This window comes from Calidris pugnax, unplaced genomic scaffold (assembly GCF_001431845.1).
Source record: "Calidris pugnax isolate Ruff unplaced genomic scaffold, ASM143184v1 scaffold24, whole genome shotgun sequence".
Classification (NCBI taxonomy): domain Eukaryota; kingdom Metazoa; phylum Chordata; class Aves; order Charadriiformes; family Scolopacidae; genus Calidris; species Calidris pugnax.
In genome coordinates this window covers 20,211,258-20,228,023 of record NW_015090922.1, presented here as the reverse complement: position 1 = coordinate 20,228,023, position 16,766 = coordinate 20,211,258, and positions in this window count along the sequence as shown.

Genomic DNA, 16,766 nt, shown 5'->3' with positions numbered 1-16,766 from the left:
GGGGCGAGTTCTCGCGAGAGCGGCCGCGGCCACCGCGGGAGTTTTCAAACTGGCGGGACCCGGCCCCCGGCGCTGGGCACCGCCGGACTACGTGTCCCAACGTGCCACGCGGCCAGCCTCTTTCCGCTAACAAACTTCCGGTACGGGCTTGCCTAGCGCGGGGCACGCCGGGAACTGTAGTTCCTGGCCTACGATGGCGCCTGGCGGTTTGGCGAGGGGTAGGAGCGGCACCATTTTGCCTCGGGGCGCTAACGGCAACTTCAGCCGCCGAGGGGTCCTGAAGGGGGGCGGTCCCAGAGCCCACAGGGAACGCTCCCACCCACGGCAAAAACACACACTCTGCAGAGCACCTACCAGGCTTCCCTCATGTCCCACAAAGGGGGAATCCGTCAGTCACAGAATCGTCCAGGTTGGAAGGGACCCTTAAGATCATCAAGTCCAACCATCAACCTAACCATGCCAAGTCCATCACTAAGCCATGTCCCTGAGCACCACATCTCCATGTCTCTCAAATACCTCCAGGGATGGTGACTCTACCACTTCCCCAGGCAGCCTGATCCAATGCTTGATAACCCATTCAGTGAATTTTTTTTTCCCCAATATCCAATCTAAACCGCCCCTGGCACAACTTGAGGCCGTTTCCTCTTCTCCTATTGCCTGTGACTTGGGAGAAGAGACCAACCTCCACCTCGCTACAACCTCCTTTCAGGTAGTTGTAGAGAATGACAAGGCCTCCCCTCAGCCTCCTTTCCTCCAGGCTAAACAACCCCAGTTCCCTCAGCCGCTCCTCATAAGACTTGTCTCTAGACTAGACTCTTCACCTGTTTTGTTGTCCTTCTCTGGACTCAATCCAGCACCTCAGTGTCTTTCTGTCAGGAAGGGGCCCCAAATTGGACACAGTACTCCAGGTGGGGCCTCACCAGTGCTGAGAACAGGGGGACCATCGCTTCTTTAATCCTGCTTGGGCCAGCCCTGCTCACGCCTGTCCCTCGGATCTCAGGGGCCGCCTGTCCCCCCCAGGGCACTTGGTTGCTGCTGAAAATGGGTTTCAGAGCAGCTTGGCCCTCTCCAGGTGCAAGGCCCCGCTGGCAGGGGCAGCGTCCATCCCCATGGGGTTCGGCTCCTGGCAAGCTTCGCCTGCAAATCGAGCTCCTCACTGCTAGTTTGCAGGCTTGGCTCATGGTTTTTTTTTTACACCTCATTACAGACTCTTGCCAGCACAGCTCTTTCAGCAACAGCCACATTCTTGGCAGTGTCAGTGAAAACTCAGAAGATGCAACCTTATTTCAGTGAAGCCTGAAGCCTGGTACCGGTGTGTGTGATGTCTGTAAAGGCAGTGGGTCTGTCTTAACATCCTTCAGCAGTCCAAATGGGGTTTATGCAAGGAGTAAAATATGCTCGGTGCCAGTGAGAAGAGAACTTTGTACATTTTGCAAATAAGCAGGTTTCCAGGCTTGCTTGGCTCCTGGTTTCTAGTTTATTGCAGTTGTTCCTAGTTGACTGCAATGGTCTAAACAGCAAGGAAGCAGAAACATAGCTAGACTTTAATGAAATAATACTGGCAATTAGGAATACTAAAAGTAGTTTAGCTCTAGACATTAGATAGAATTTTATATTAAAAAAATTCCCATATGACAGCATAAATAAGCATTTCTATACAAATAGAAACTATGACTGGTTTCTAGTTTCACACGCATTCGCCACTGAAGAGAGGGCGGCTGGACAAAACTATTCTTTACAACCACCACGATGATAGTTCTCTGCGTGGATTTGCCAAGCTAAGTTGTGACCTTCTTTCCATTTGTTTTACAACACAAGGTACATGTCACTATCACCTAGGCAAGATACTTGCCCTTTCAGGTTTTGCTTCTTGGAGGTAAAACATCAGCAATGTGAGGAGAGAGAAGTATCACTGTACTTGTGAACTACTGTTCATTGAATCCTAGTTCATGACTTTTGATGTTCTGGATGTTGTTTCAGTTGGGATGAGACCATGATAACAGACTGATGTGTCTCTTGTGCAAGTTTATGTGTCTTGTACTGTTCATGTACAAAGAATGAGCAAAGTCCCACTATCTTGTACTGAGCAAGTATTAGATGACAGAAGGTATTTCCAACCTAACAGTTGCCACCAGGCAACTGTTGCCATCTTTTTCTTCAGCTAGCCAATAACTAGGCATTTTGTTCTTATTTGTCATGTGTATTCAAAACTCCATGAACATGCAGAAGACAGTTATTAATCAACCTGCACATGCCTGTTCAGAATATGGTACTCTTTTTCTTTCAGCTACCAAAAGAGCTCAATTTCTTTTATACTTGTCTTAAACAAAAGAAATCCATTAGTTATCCCAGCTTCAACACAGTATAATGCAGTCACTAACATACTTAAATGGCAGCCACCCAATTCCTTTTACGTGAGTATTTTACTGCTGTCACAAGTTAAGTAAAGGTCACTGAACTTACAGTAGTGCCTGCAGCATAATTCCTCTTCATCTCTCAGTTTAAACTAAGGAACTAAGTCTTCTGTTTTCAACTTTAAAAACAAGAGGAGATACTTTTGTTCTTTGGCCTTTTAACATGATGTTTACTTTCATGCTATTTTTTCTCCAGTCCACATATTATCCTTCACAAAGAGATTGATTGCACATCGCATTCAAGGTAATTTTCATTACAATTTACAAATTGTCCAGAAACTACCAGAGCTATTAAGTGTCACTCCAGCAGTTTAATACCTACCTTTTCTCTCACACTCCCACATGTGTGTCCTAAAATACCCTAGAAACGGTAAAAGTGAAAATCAGAATACAAGCTGGTTCTTGAATTCCAGACCTCTTCACGATGTCCATGATGAGTTCTGTTGATTTTAGAGCAAAGCGGCTAAAAATTGAGATGAATGTTTAAACCCACGACACAGTACTCAGATACACATGGTCAGAAAGGCTTACTGAAAAAAAACAGGTAATAACACTAAATGATCCTACTTGAGATTCCCATATAGTCTTCCAGAACAATAGCTTCTTGTAAGCAAGGACTGATCTGTTTCCCATCACAGCAAGGACTCCCTGTTAGAGTTTCTTTAAGGACACAAATATATTCAACACAAAATTCAGAAGAAAAAAACCCTCAGTATAAAACATTTTCACTGAGCACTCTAGAATATAGACTACGCAAACCGTCTAAGCCGCATGATTCAAAGATGACTTGCAGACACCCACCTCTTTCTTCACTTCCTCTTTCCCAGGAGAGGAAGCCTTTGCCAATACCCCAGACTTGTCTGGTAACTGTTTGCCCCCCTCCCCAGTCCCTCTGGATTTTAAAGGGGTAGGCTATTTAGCTGTAGTTTTGGTCTTATTTTCAATAAGAAAGCATATGTCAAAAACCAACACAGTTAACATAAAGTTACACTGTAAGTCACTGAAAGGAAGGGAATTAAGTATGAAGTGGAAAGTGCAAGTCTAATGCTACAGCTTAGAGAGTATGTTTTGCAACATGGTCAAAATACTCTTTGACTTTAAAACAGAAGTTTTCAGATATTAATAAATCTGCAGTGCTTCCAAGAAGTGGCAGGATCATCAAAGGAGTGACAAATACATTCAATTTCTCCCAGCACTACTAACAGCATACATTATCTCTAAATTACGGCTGTGCCTCTTAAGGTTAATTCTTTATATTATTATGCAGATGCTGATGGTGACTCAGTAGCCGCTCTTGCCATTTTAGATCTATTAGTTCATAGCATAAAAGAGCACCGGTCATGGACAAGGGGCCCACTGTGCCAGACAAGGAAGTTGCACAGGACAGCCCGGCTCCTGACCTAACAGGGGAGGTTGTGCCCACAGTCACAAGGCATTGGTGAGACAGTATTTGCCTGCAGAAAAGGACGCCCAACACCTTATCAAGTGTTTCGTGCAAGGAAGAGGGGAATTTTGAAGGTGCATGTGCAGGCAGCTCCTCCCAGACATGCTGGGCAGCGTGACACCCGCGGGGCTGTGCATGACAGCGTAGCCAGCAGGGTGATATCACCGGCTGATGGGTGATGGCAGGGCTGACTCTCTGTTACGCATGAGAGGCTGTGCACGAGACAGGCAGAGCTGGGATGCTCTTGAAAGTGAGGACGAGTGTCTCTCATCTGATGTGACAGAGAGGAGGGAGCTAGGGGAGAAATGCAAAGATAGGCATGGCAGCACAGAGGACCAGCTAGAGCCATATCCTTTGCCAAGGCATTTAGAGCGATTATGTGCGGGAGACAGGGTCGCCCTCATTAGGGCAAGCGCTTCAGCAGGACGCACAATTTAAAGTGATAACAGCTTGGAAGAGAGCCTCAGCTGTATGGATGAAGACAAAAAGGCTCCATGTCAGGAGTTTTGGTAGAGGACAAACCTTACAAGACTCAGACATGGCCTGAATAAGGCCACAGGAGAGGTCTGGACCAAAGACACAAACACACACACCCCAGTTAGAGGCATGCCTGAACACTGGCCTGAGCAGTGGCTGAGGGGCACCACCATGAAGTGGTCTGTTTTAGCCAGCTGTTTGAGCCTGAGCTGGCAGCAAGGCTTACTGGGCAGGCATCGGACAGGCTGGCAAGGTTATGTTTGAAAAGAAGGTCTGGCATTCATCTTGCCCACTTCTAAGTATCCACGGTACAGTCACTAGCCAGCTAGGCTGCCTTTTTTTTGTAGAGGAATGGAACAGGTTTCTCCTGGGTGAAATTCATCTGCCCTGCTTTAGATACCTCCCATTGGATTAGCTGTAAGGGGAGTCTAGGCGGCCATTGCAGGTGGAGACACCTGCACTGTACCCTTTTATTTTTGGTCAGGTTAATCTCACCTTGAGAGACTGATCTGAATAGAGCACTGCATCTTTACGTTGCTCAGCAGCTGAATTTATGTTTGTCGTTGGGACTACCCAGAGATAAGGCATAAAAGTGAAAGAGAGACAAGGATAGAGCTTTATGCCACCTGCGCTGGAATCTGGCGAGTAAGATAAAGAGGAAAAGCCATGCTGGTCAAGTGAGGGAAGGGGAGAGCTGTGAAGGATGGAGAGAATAACTTCTCAGGGAGAGAAGCTCAGTTGACTTGTGGCAAGTGCCTGATGGGCAAACAGAGATGTAGGGGAGACCTGGCGCTGCCTAAGAGGAGGTTGTTCAAGGCTCCTGCAAAAACAATGCTGGCTGAGTGCGGGGGCAGAGGCCCAGTGAGGGAGAAGGAGCTGCAGGAGGAGGACTCCAGGCATTCACTGAGCTTACAAAGCGAAGAGAATGGAGGTACATGTTGTTTAAAAGAAAGAGAAAATGTATAAAGAGTAGTTATCGGGGGTGGGAGAGGGAGGTTGATTGTTTGTAAACAGTAAGAGGATTAACAGATGCATTTATTGAAATGATGAAGAGCCAGAGAAGGGTAAGCAATTAAAGAGATAAAATGAGAGTGAGGCAATTAAGGAGATGAGAGAAGGTGGAACCAGGACCAAGCAGAGGAGCTGGAGGATAAAAACAAGAGAGAGAGCTCTTGTGTCTGTGGCATCAGCAAAGAATTAGAGAGGGATAAGTGGAAGTGGATGTGCAACAATGGGCAGGGGGGGTGTGTGTGTCCAAAGTCAAAACACTGGAAGAAAGCGGTGAGATCCTGTGCAAACAGAAGACAGGAGGAAGAAAGCTGCAGTGAAGAGGGGAGATGCTGCAGCTGAAATTGTACACAAATGGTGTGCAAATTGAAATGTTCAGCTAAGCTGGAAAAATCCGGCTGCTTGGTGTACAAGATATGATCAGGTTTCATGCAGTTAAGACTGTTGAAAACATAGTGGACAAGCTGTGTTTGAAAGCTAATGTTCTTATGTAGCTTAGTTAGTGATTGCCAAATCTCATTGTTAGGGTTGGGTAATGGAGCCACCGCTGCAGCAGCACAGCAGCTCCAAAATGGGTCCCCCTGGGAGCCAGGCACTGACTCTGCCGTACAGCCGCGGGTGCTGGGGGGCTGCGTGCTGGTGAACCATGTGGGGGTACCCGGCCCTGGCGATACTCCCTCCCAGAGATACTCCCTCCCTCCTGCAGAGAAGGGCTGTAGCACTGCTCCCCTCCCCACCAGGGCAGACTTTCTGCTCTGGGGGAGCTGGGGACAGAGCTCTAAAGCAGTTTTTGAATTTCAGGGAGCCAGAGTGGGGCTCGGGCTCTTCGGTGGCGTCCTGGGCAGCACAGCCTTCCTTCCAAGTCAGTAAGTCAATATCTAATTATGGGCGAGACTCACTAGCACGGTCTGCTGCTTGGAGCTGCCCTGGCACTGACGTGTGGCTGTCACTCCAGAGTAACCAGTTGGCATCCACTTTTGCCTCTGTGTTGCATTTGAGTATCTGGGAATCTGCCTCAAAAAGCTAAAATGGAAACTGATTCATGTTTGATAATATCTTTTTCAAATCATCGAAGAACACACAGTAGCATCCTCTACAAGCACTTCTTAGTTGGTGCTCACAGTCTGAAATTTTCAGTAAGCTGTACCAAAGTTAAGCCAATCCTCAGACAAAGAAAACTCTGTGTTAAAATGAATTTCAGACTGTAAGTATATATCAGGGATGTAAAGGTGAAACAAGACAGAAAATTCTGCAGTAGTGTAATGATTTTCAAGCACAAGGTTGTTTATAAACACAGGAAGCTCAGAGATGTGGTTATACTTATCCAAACATGTAATTACAAGGCTACGAGTTTAAAAACAAGAATTAAATATTGCCTTTCAGTAATTACATAGGAGGAATCCATTTGGAAAACATGTCAAGTGTCATTGAAGCCAAATATTTAAAAGTCTAAAACACAACAGACAGGCATTTGAGCTGTTTGAGAGGTTTCGCTGTGAATTGTTTCAACTGAGAATTTTTTATTTACTCTGTTTCGTGGGATTTAAAAGACTAATCTTAATTTAATTTTCTGGATTTAGAATGCCTGATTATGAGATAATAGCAATTAGTTCTATACATCTTTTAAGTAATTTATAAATATTCTCAGCCTTTAATTCTACTATATATTTCATTGTGAATAAATATTGTCTATCTTTTATTTTAAAATTGTATTAATTCTATTGTAGGGCATTACTAATATTACAGATAAAAGCATTAATTAGTGTTTTTCAATATCAAACCCAAAGTAATTAGAAACTTAATGAACCAAAAATAGTATAACAGGGTCTCTTCTATTCTCCACTAGAGCAGCAGTAATTTAATATAAAGAGAGGCACTCCAGAATTTCCCAGAGAAAGAGAAAATTAAATGGAGGTTGGAACTGCAGTTGCTACACAGTCATGCAGCCATAAGGAAAAAGAGAGAGAGAGGTGTCTGCATTTCATTTCAAGCAGAAAAAAGGATCTTAGGAGACCTAGAAAACTGCTTTCTTGAGCAGCATACAATATATTGGTTGTGTCTTGGTTTCATCTGTAGAAAATGTTACAGCTTGATTGTCAGAGATACTCCCAGCTGCATTTTATGCATTGAAAAGTTATATATTATGAAGCTGTTTGGTTGGTTTTGTTTTTTTTTTTCCACTGGGGGTAATTGCTTGAAGCCTTGACATCTTCCTCTTGCTGATTTAAAATGTGGCTTCTTTGCTCTTAAATCAAGCAGGGGCAGGAAGGTGCATGGCAATTGGGGAAGAACTGTAGTTAGCAGGTTTGGTGTGAGCTGTGGTGCTGAAAAGAGCTGCCTTTGCTCTATCAAGTAGTTTGCACACATGTGTTCCTAACTGAGCAGCAGAGAGAAGACAAATGCTGTAACGTCTGGCTTCAGAGAGTGGGGAACCTCTGAGTAATATTAGTAGCTTGACTAATGCCATTCAGGCTTTTCATTAAATAATGTAGGGACACCATGTCACGTCTGTAAAATCTACAAGAAAACAGTCACTTAGAAGTGAGGAAATGAGGGATTTCAAATATTTTACATTGCCCACATAAGGAGGTTTTTTCTCCTCAAATACAAGCATTTCTTCACAACACATTGACCTCCATGTTAACCCCAAATTAATATTGTTCTGTCAATAGCAAGGCTGAGAAGGAACGTAGATGTACCATCAGGGGAGATGGTTGCTTCTAGAAACAAACTGATCACTAGGACAGGATTTATTTCACCTAACTTGAGCCATATGAAAGATGAGTATCCAGTTTTAAGTGTGCCCAAAGTAATATTTTTCTTCAGCTATGCTGGCTGATCCATAAGTCAGATTTCCCTCCCTCACAACCTTGTAGTGCCCAGGACCTTACACCCTCCCACCTACAGAGCCAGAGGAAAATGCATGCACTTCAGGAGACCTTGTTTGTCTCATCGCAGGAGAGACACAGGGTGGGTCAGCATGAACATCCCTCTGGGGTGCCTGGGTCTCCCTCTGGCATTAGAGAGAACATAGCCAAATTGCAGGGAAGAGTGCTTCACTTTTAGATAGCTACCAATGGCTGGGAGGAATGGCTCTGTTCATCAAGGTTGGGAAGCTGCTGCTGCTACACCTTGTTTAGTGTGTAGCCAATTAAATTTCCTTAAAGCGAGCTTCTTCCATATGTTGCACTCGTTAGACTGCTCTAAGACCGTCCAATTATCCACACTGATCATGAAATGAAAGGGAAAAAAACCTTCCCAGATGCAGGAGTCTCTAATTATATATCACAGTTCTTTATAGGGAAGTTCATGAGACATATTTGCTTACCCTTCCTTTTATGGTTTTTTTTTAGGTTCTTGCAGGTAAAGATACGTGGTTGCTTCAGTGTGTCTAAAATGACCAACTAAGGATAAGCTGTGCTAACGTGGATATACCTCATGCCAGTTAATTCACAGCAGGCAGTTTCTTTCTTTTCAGTTTTTTGTTAGCTGATCACACAAGAAATCCCCAAGTTCTCCAGCAGCATTTCACTTGCCCAGCCTTTTTGGAAACTGATGTCCCTCATTGTGCAACGTGAAGGTCACACAACAAAAGTACTTACCAGTCAATGAAGTGGGATGTTCACATTTCAGTAGTAGCACTTGGTGTGCATTGCACCTTTTGAGAAAATTCGTTTTTATACCTGATGGTGTAAACAACAGATACCCCTTTACGTAGGGAAGGAATAGAAGTTCCTGCACAGCATGTGTGCAATGTAGCTGAAGTAGTCGTACTGTTGGAGTGTGAATGGGTTTTATGCCTACAGTTTTGCTGATAAATCTCAATGGTCATTTGTCTAAAATCCAGCTTTTCCCATGAAATAAAAAAGATATTTTTTTCAGATTTGAGGTTGCATTTCTGGTCTCTCCCCATCATCTTTCATGTTGAAACAAAGGAATAATGAGTTTGCGCATTGGAAAAAAAAGAAATAAGTCCTAAACAGTAAGGTCTTAAAATCTGACTTCAAAATACAATTTCCCATGATTTCTGGTGCAGAGGGATTTTTAAAATTCAGATTATGCAGCACAATAGCAACAGGCAGTACACTGGGACTAAGAAGTGGGTTGCTATGCCGAGGTGCCGCAAACTAGCCTGCAGATGCTTTCTGACGTTTAAAATAAAAGTACTCCAATAATTAAGAGGGGAGTTGTTTCACTGGCACCAAAATCACTCTGCTGACTGCATTTCATTATCATTGTGCAAATACTGCATGTGTAAGGTGGTTTAAATTTGCTCTGTGTTCAAATTTGGAGTACCCTAATTTAGCAAAACTTGAGCTGGGAAGAGATTAATTGGAGATTGTTGGTTTTAGCCATTGTCTTTGGTGGTTATAGTCTCCCTGTATGACCTTAGGTCAAAATATCAAAAGAAGTATCAAACTAGAAAACTTGGAGGCAATCGAATCCAAACTTAGGTAGTGAAAGCACAAATGCTGGAAAATAGAACCTGAAAAAAGAAAATAAATCCGACTGGCTTCTTTTCATAGGGAATGCGGTCATGTATGTTGAAACAATGGTCAAGTACAGATTTTTAAAAAGCACGCAGTATCTGGCAGTTCCTCTCTAAGCGGACAAAGCAAATAATAGAAGTTCCTCCTGGCCATGTTTAGGGGAGCACAGGATATCCGTGTTTCCTCAAAGCATCTGCAACAGACCTACTCTTGAAAATATTTGAGAGAAAGAGTCATTTCCCTCTGCAGGTAAGGTTTAATGTCAGTGTGCCCAGCTGTGCGAGAAGCACTGCTGAGTGTGAGTGTCTAATACATTTGCCAGCACAGCAACTGTGATGTCTAATTTATTGCTGTGGGGGCTGTCTGGGTAGCTCAGCCCTGCAGCCTTTTATTCTGCCAGATGCTGATCACCTCCTGAGAGGTGCTAAGACACCTCATTTGTCAATGGGTGCTTGGCACCTTGCAGAAAGTGATCAACGCCTTGTTGGGTTTGACTGGAGTCCTGAAAAATAAAGGTTATCCATCCTCATGCATAGAGAGACAGGTAACACAAAGCCAGTGCCCTTGAAAGAGCCACTGTGACCTCTGGTGTGAGCAATTTAGAGGAAGAGACATCACTCAGTCTGCTGAGTCTGCTGGAACAAAGATTCACTCTGAATAAATAGTCCTTTCAGCTTCTCCTATTCCACCATTTCAAAGCTAGAAAATATTTTTCTGGAAGTGCCATAATGGAGATGGAACTGAGTGCCATCAGACCACGTGAGGGTCTCCCTGGGCAGCCGCAGGCAGGGTGCAATACCCGGTTGGGCTCGAGGGAGGCTGTGGGGATTAGCCCCCATGCTTCTCCCTCCTGCCCGGCTGCCCCTGCCGGCATGTGTGTGTTGGTTTGTGCTGGGATCACGTCCCTGGCATGGCTGGGGCAGTTCCCAGCACGGGCACTACCTCACCTACAAAGCCTCAGTTTCTTTGCCAGAGGTTCCCAGGGACTTTCTGGGGAGGGGTGTTTTCGCCAGGGAGCCCCAGGTTGTACATAGCACCAACTCCGTTGGAACACACCACCTTTGGCAGGGGTCAGCTGGATTGTCTCCTCTTTTCCACTAGAAACTACACCAGCAGCTTGTACCATGCTAATTAAACAAGTCAGTGCAGCTTACAGGAACAAAACGGATGTCCTACAAGAAGCATTTAAAATGAGTTTGTTTGCCAACTTGTGTTGCTGTTCATTTGCTGATTGTAAGAAAATATTTCTTTTATGTGAGGAAACAAACAAGTATATTTACTATTTTCTCCCTTCTGCTAGCAAACATTTCTGCTGCAGGTTGTCTGGCTTTCAACTTTAGCCAGTGGGAAAAAACATGGGGTTCCCTGAAAAAACGCTGACCAAGAATTTGTTTTCTTGTTTCTTTTCCCTCTCCTTGCACTCTAAGCCTCAAACAGCGGATGAATCTAGGAATTATTTCAATAGCTCAGTAGGGACACAGGGCAGGGTGCTGCCTCCCTGCCACCAACACCTCCGTCAGAGCCAGCTTCTACTCCTGGACGCCATAACATGCAGTATGTCTGCATGGGACCAGCCATGCTGCAGCACCATAGCTGGTGTCCTGGTGCCAGGTAACTACATGGTATTTAGCTTCTTCCCGTGGAAGGTTATTTCCATCCAGGATTTCATAGGATTCAGAAAAGGACTGAACATTTAAAGGTTAGGAGGGATTTCCAGAGCACAGAAGAAAAGCCAGTGCTTGTGTCCTGTTAGACACACATTGTTTGATCCACAACTGGTTGTGGGTAAGTTGCATGATTTCACTTACAGTTATTTATACTACACTATACTACTATTTAGACACATGTAGCGTCTAAACCAGAACCAGCTGGTGAGAGGACTCTGGTCAGGGACCTCACTGAAAGGAAGTTTAGCCTGGTTCTGCTGTGTGACTTGTCCTGGAAGTGAATCAGCCTCACAAAGTGCTTGCAACTTGACAAACTGGAAGATAAACAGCTATAGTGAGAAATGCCTTGCCAAAATCCATGCAACAGATCGAACGCTGAGCCAAAAATATTAGCCGGGTATCCCAGTTCCTGCATTCACTTCTTTGAGTAGATCTGCTCCAAAGTGGGAGGCAGGTGGATATTTATTCATACCAGTGGCTGCCGCCTCTTAAGAAATATGCTCAAAAAATGACACTGCTAAATTAAATATGCTTTGGAGGAACTGCCGGCCCCTGGCGGAGCAGCACTTCAGCCAAGGAACAGTTCCAGCAGCAGCTGCTCCTGCCGGATGATTAACATCACCTGCCTTGAATTTTGCAAAGCTAACAGCATACAAGGACCTACCAAAGGGCCAGATGGCACCATTGACTTCAGGTCCACATTTGTCCTTGATTTCAACAGAGAATTCTATATAAAAATAATTGCTGTGGCTTGGACCCTTGGAGAATAAAGATGCATAGATTTTTCAAGTTATAAGAGACTAATTCAGTGTTCTAATCCCTCTTTCTGCATTAAACAAATCACTGGATTTGACCTAGCCCCTTCTGCATCAAGATTGTGACTTGGTCAACTGACAAACTGTACTGCTATAGTATGCGTGCCAGCTCAGCGCCTCTCACTTCAGCTGGAATTAAACTGTGGGAGTGGGAGTCCTTCTCCCCAGCCCCTGCCCTCCTCAGTGAATGTGGTGTGTCCCAAAGTATGACAGATTATTTGATCTCTGTCCATATGTGATAGATTCGAGCTGCTCTGCACCTTCCGCTTTAATCATCAAAATCAGCTCCCTGTGAAAGAGGATTAGGTCTACAATTTGCTTTTGACTGTGTTGCCTATTACATGTGCCAGATAAAAAATGACTGCTCTAAGTCAGGAAACATAACCCTGGAGATTGATGCATTTGATCTCTGGGCATGCACTTCGAATTATGTACTCAAGATTTCTGTTGGGGTTAACATTCTGCATTTTTAATGAGGGAATTCTCAGTCCTTAGTACTACTCAATCTCTTGTAAGACTATTTTGCAATTAGCTGATCCAAATTGTTTCACCTCAGCCCTGAAGTCTTTTTGGACAGTACCAGGATATAGTGCAATGTACTGGTGAGACAGACAGAGGGACAAAGGTGACGTCCTCACATTGAAAAGGAGAAAAACAAGCAACCAAACTGCAGAGGTTTCATATGGCATTAAAACCCCACAGCCAACTGAGGGAAATCAGGGGTGGTGCTGAGGAAGGAAATTGAGCAGCTTGGCTGCAAAAAAAAAAAAAGAGAAGAAAAATCAGAACTCAGGGATTGCCTCTACTAAGAGAGTGATTTTTTTTTTCTGGGATACATAGTAATAGGGATTGGGTTTGCTCAGCAAAGGTTTAGCTGCCCTGTAGGGCTAGCGCTATATGGATTGCTGGTTGCTGTACTACTCAGGCTGCCTTGGCAGAGCTTCCCTTGAGAAAACTGTTCTTGTGGCCATGACACTGAACAATTATAAGAAAAAAGCTGTGTGCACCACCAAAATGATGTGTTTCCATCGCCTTCGTCAACTCAGGTGAGGAGACGTCATATTTCTGAACCAGGGAAGGCTTGCAAGTGTCTGCCAGCAGCGGAGAGCAGAGCAGGCGAGCAGCCACACGTCGGGGAGCCCCGCCGTGCCGTTTCATTGTCACGAGGCGGGCATTTTCTCATGCCTTAATGTAGAACAAATAAATAAAGTTTCTGTCCAGAAAGCAACTTGCTGCCAAGAGGGAGAAGGAGCGCAGTTGTTGATACAGCAACCGAAAAGGACTTGTAGGAAATCTGAGGCAGCACCCCGCCAAGTGACAAGCAGTAATAATTTCTTCTGCTGCTGCCCTTCTTCCTAGGTTAGTGAAAGGGACAGGTCTGATTTCAGGGCCATTACATCTCCTTGTGGCCAAATTATTCTTGTTCTTATTTGGATGCCAGCCATGGGAAGCAAGTTTCATTGCACACCTTTTACCATTTTGGGTTTGTTTTCTTTTTTTTTGTCTGTTATAAAATTCTGTATGGGATGAACATCAATAGGGCAAAAATTATGCTTGCCAGAGGCGACAGCTGTTATACTTGTGCTTGAAAAGGAAAAAAGAAAATCTTTTTGTGATGGCTGCCAACAACTTCTTCATACTTTTTGGATAAGAGTGAAACAACAGCTGGTACACACACGTGTTCTTTTCCTTCCCCATCTTGCATTATTAGCAACTGTTAGTGCAAGTCAAAATAATAGTCATTCACTGGTAATAAGTAATTTTATCTAAAAATAGTTAATTCCCTACATGTGTGAACACTTTTTCAAATGGAAAGATACAATTTAGTCATGGTAATTTTATTGCAGTAAATGGGGTTTTGTGCTGTTTGGATTGAAACTTGCGCAGCACTTGATGTTTATGGCTATAGCAATAAAACAATCATAATATTTTCATCAAATCATTTGAAGGAGAGTTAAGAAGCTTGTAATGCTCCATCTAAGAAACTAGTAATGTGACAACACTCCACATTAAGCAATTGCAGCATTGCAGTTGGTAGGAAGTGAGACTGTCGACATCTCCTCAGACTGAGACAAAAACATCACCAAAACACACTTTGCTGCAATTGAGAAATCTTTCTGATGAGGAGAAATAAAGGACAATACCAAAGGGTTTCAAACCCAGCATAAAGAGCAAGTGACACACAGTGCTTGGCCCAGCTCACACAACATGCTGCTCCTCCAGCTGCCTGTCTTCTCCACTCCTTGCTCCTCAGAGAGGAACAGTCCCAAAACACCTTTGCTTTCACCATTTCCATTAAGGATAATGTATTGTTGCTTCGGTTAACTTCCTCAACTCAAGGAAGAGAGGGGGAAATAAATCTGTGTCCTATCTTGGATGTATAGATTTTTTTTCCAGGGAAGGAGTCTGCTTTACTCTTTTGAGCCCTCCTGAATATGTTTCTTAGCCCTTCCTGCCATTTCCCGTGGTAGCAGCTGTGTGACATGCCTTCATACAGAAGGACTGTCTCCGGCAGGATGGGGAGGGCACTGCACCCATCTTAGGAGAGTGAGTGTGCACCTGGCTCTCACCACAGCCTCCCTGTGACAGCTCTGGCTGGAGAGTGGTACCAAGAGCTGCTTTTTGCAAGGATTAGCTGCTCAAGCTGAGCATTTCTCCAGGCTGGACAAAGCCTCCACAGGAGGTCCTTCCAAGTCCCATGGACATCCCTTAAGTAGATGTCACGGGTGGTCACTGTGGTGTGTTAATCTACCACAGGACTATGACAAGCCCCCAGTGTGATACAGACATGAAACAAAATAAATACAGTGTCAGATGTGTCGGGCCAGGCATTTGCAGTAGGCTTTGCTGCTATCACGTGCAGGCAGAGGTTGAGCCCTCGCCTGCAATCCGGTGACTAAGCCTGGTCACTTGTTTTCAGGGAAGATTAAGTCAGATGGAAGCAGGTGAACATTTGGGACACTTGTTTTGCCAGAGAATGTGCTAAAAGGTGCCAAGAAGAAGTCACTGCATCCTTTGTCGGGGTTGGTAGTGAGGATGGTGTGTTGGGAGTCTCTCCAGCCCCACCACTGCCTGAGTCGACCCTGCCAGCTCTGTGATATAAGGCTGCAGAGGGCCTGTAGGCCAGCTCCCCTTCTGAGTCATCCCCTAGTCTGCAGCATGACCATGAGTCATCCCTCCTTGGCTGTTCCTCCTCTCAAGAGTTTCAGCATGGCAGAAAACCCCAAACAAAGGTGTGTTGGGCAGGGGAAGAGTGGTGCTCTCCTCAGAAACTGCCACACACTCGCTACCCTCCTGGGGCATGCCCAGGCAGACCTGCTACTGCGGTTAGGATCTTTTACTCTCTGTAATGCACTAATTGCCCAGGGCATCTCACACAATCAAAACCATTCCTTTGATTTACTCAAATTGCAGTTTACTTGTTTCCCAATTGCTGCTTCACCCAGGGGAGCAGGGGGGGCTGGGGCTGGCAAAGAGCTCATCATGTCCTCTGACCAGTAGCAGTGATGCAGTGTCAGTAGACCTCAAACAAGATGTGTTCACAGCTAGAAAAGCTGAGGAAACACACACAGCTGGCCCATAAAGTCAAGGCTTGGCCAGAAGTTGTGGATCAGTTTCACTGAATATTGGTTGCAAAGTAATGGTAACGATTAGTTAGATATAACCAGGTGATGTCTGCATTACAAGAAGAGAAGAAATTTAGACAAATGGATAAGTCTGGGGCAGCATCAGAACCCACTTTATCTTATAAAGGAAGTCCAATCAGCAAACTTTTTCTTGGTAGCCTTTCTAGCCAGGAGTGGTTCATCCAGCCTGCAGTAAGTCACAGACTAGGTCTAAACAGAGCCCTGGCCAAGAGAGAGTCCTAGGGGACTCACAGCCCAGCATCAACTGCTAGCATCACAGCGCTTCAGGGAACATAACGCCATGCTCAGAGCAAGGATGATGCCCTGAAGATCCACTGCTACCCGTCAGAGCTGATGTTAAAGATGCTCCTTCATCCTTAGCCTGAAAAGCTAAATTTGGGAGTGACTTCTCTGGGCAGGGAGCACTGGCTCTATTGCTGCCTTCACACCATCCTGAGCTCCCTCCTCAAAGTCCCCAGTGACCTTGCCAGCCACACTCATGTAGTTTTCCTGTTTCTTACTGTCACTGAACCCTATATGGAAGTCCTTGTCTGATCTGGGCTGACCTCCCAAGCAAGCCGATCCTGCCATGAACCCCCGCCCTGGTCCAGGAGCTGACCCTTTTGTTCCTCACAGGGGCTACAGGGAAGTTGCCCCTGTATTTGCCCCCTCCATGACCTGCTGAAGGGTGAAAATTTAGCTCTTTTCTGGTCTCTTCTGATTTCACTTGCTTTTAGAGCAGGAAACTGTTAGTTTTCTTTCCTCCCCTGGCCACCTGAGATTGTAGACTACAAGGTGGGTAGGTGCCTAATGGAAGTATGCAGG